At 46.2% G+C, this 2,233-nt stretch overlaps 1 long non-coding RNA gene across 2 annotated transcripts in view; it reads right to left on the bottom strand.

Annotated features, from left to right (window-relative positions):
• Window positions 1-1,969, bottom strand: part of LOC116097827 — a 17,883-nt gene extending 15,914 nt beyond the window's left edge. Inside the window, exon 1 of one of the 2 annotated variants that reach the window (XR_004121567.1) lies at window positions 1,768-1,969. This is a non-coding gene — a long non-coding RNA (uncharacterized LOC116097827). The remainder of the gene's footprint in view (window positions 1-1,767) is intronic. The other variant, XR_004121566.1, reaches the window with a different exon arrangement.
• Between the last annotated feature and the right edge of the window lie 264 nt (window positions 1,970-2,233).

Below are 2,233 nucleotides of genomic sequence, written 5' to 3' on the forward strand. Positions count from 1 at the left end.
AGCCAGGGCTACACAGAGAAACCCTGTCTCGAAAAACCAAATATATATATATATATATATATATATATTATATATAGGCGGGGAAACAGATGCTAGAGTACAGATCGTTGTTGTATGAAGCAATACTTGTTTTTTGAAGTTCATAAATGCAGAAATACACTGGTAAATATTGTGTAGTTTAATGTTATTGGAGACCTAAAAGCAGAGCTACTTAAGACTGATTGCTCTGAGTTTGGTGGAACGTACTTATCTATAATCCTAGCACTTGGGAAGCCGAGGCAGGAGAATTGCTATGAGTTTCAGGTTGGCCTGGGTTACAGAATGAGAAAGTATCTCAAATTTTTCCCTTCTGAGAAAAGAACTGAGGATGGGAAAGGAGATGTCTGTGTTCAGGAATAGATAGATCATCTTGTTTTGTTTGTGAACAGTGTGTCCTCTTTGGCTGGTTCATTTGTTCACATGTTACCAGCCTGCTTTAGAAAGTGGCATGTTTCTCCTGTGATGCTTGTTCAGGAGGTGGAAGTAGGAACCATGTTCTGTGCTGTTGAGGGATGCACTAGGCGTCCAGCTCTGTGACAAGGCTGCACTTAGAGGGCTGAGAGTGCCTAATATCTTGGGAGGCTAGCACAGGCTACTGGAAAGAACACTTTCCCCCACTGACACCTGCCTGGGTCAGGCCAAAGGAGCATTCTCTTCAGTCTCAGAGCTTCTTTCTCTCATTAGAAGACCTGGCCCCTCCTGCCCTGGGTGCGGTGGCAGGCGGCTGCTCTGGGATCCCAGACCTTTAAGACCCTTAGCCTTTCTTGCTCTGGCCTGACTCTCTCCTGTGGGTTTCCGAGGTCCTCTTCTTAGAAGCTCCCGCAGCTGCGCATGACTCTTCATAGTGGGCAGACTTATTCCAGGCCTGCAGGTGGGGACTTAGGAATTCTGTCTTGGTATGCTTTGTTTGTGGGTACCTAAAGGATGGCTTCTGCATCCTGGCAGAACGGTCTGGAACACTCATGCATCAGTCTTGGCTGTCAAGCTGAACTACACCCAGGCATTGCTGGTCACCCAAAAGTCTGAGCAATCCACCGTCACCACAGCTCCGAGGCTTCTGCCAAATGAAAGGTAGGCAGCTCTCATAAGCATATTTCCGATTGCAGCTGGCCACGCGTCCTGTGACGATGAGTTGCCTAATCTTGCCTGTCGTCTGAAGATGAGCCACCTCTATGAATGTGATGACGGGTTTCTCATCCCACACCTCCTTCCATCCCTCCTCCTCATGGCTCAGTCCACTCTTACCCATGAAGATGACATTATTCCCCAATCTCATAATTGCACTTAATTCCAGCATGACTCAGCAATCTCCCCCAGAGCTTTGGAAATTACTCACTGGAATATTAAGGACTGGCTAAATAAAGTGAATGAATCATAACAAATCAGATTGCAGGGATCTTGAGGCTCCTCTCCTCTTCCCTCTCAGAGATGAACAATGAGATGCAAATGAAGTTACCTGCTTGCTAAGAATCTTAACAGCAAAAGGGGTCTGTAGGAAGTACTCAACATAGAATACACGGGACACCCAGAAATACGCACGCATACAGCTGCTAAAGGCTTTCTGAGGACAACAAAAAAGTCATCTCAAATTCTAAGTAGTTTAGAGTTCTCATCCCCATATCCTAAGCAGCTGGCCTCTGCCCCCACTGAGGGTGACTTATGGAGGCAAAATTATTCTTAATCATAGCTTCTGGAATTGAATTTATGTCTAAATCAAGAACAACTTACCTCTAATGCTTGCAGCTCTGAGGAGTGAATGGTAGGAGAGAGTAGAACCCTGTTTGTAGAGGACTCTGCAGCTGGTAGTCTCTGTGTGGGGGCAGTTGGGCCTCTGGGTGGGAAACAGCCTTGACTGTAATTGTTATGGTAGCCCATGAGCTGTGGGGCTTGGCAGGTCCTCCTATGTGTGTGGGACATGAGGTTCTCTAGATTCAGCATCCCATTGTGAGTTTACATGTGGGGTCACAATGGCTGCCTGTGGAAGCAAGAGCAGGAGCTCATCCTTGAGAAATCAAAGCATGCAAGAATCACAGAGATAGGCCAGAATGTTGATCAGTGCACTTACCTCTTTGGAGGGACTTTCGGACCTTTTGTCTAATCCTAAAAGCTCAGTAGCTTGCATCCTTTGGAAGTCCCCTTAGCATTGATTTTAAGGCATTTTGTGGGATTCAGTCTTCTGCTTATTAGCGATAAG

The sequence above is a fragment of the Mastomys coucha genome, unplaced genomic scaffold (assembly GCF_008632895.1).
Source record: "Mastomys coucha isolate ucsf_1 unplaced genomic scaffold, UCSF_Mcou_1 pScaffold2, whole genome shotgun sequence".
In the NCBI taxonomy this organism is placed as follows: domain Eukaryota; kingdom Metazoa; phylum Chordata; class Mammalia; order Rodentia; family Muridae; genus Mastomys; species Mastomys coucha.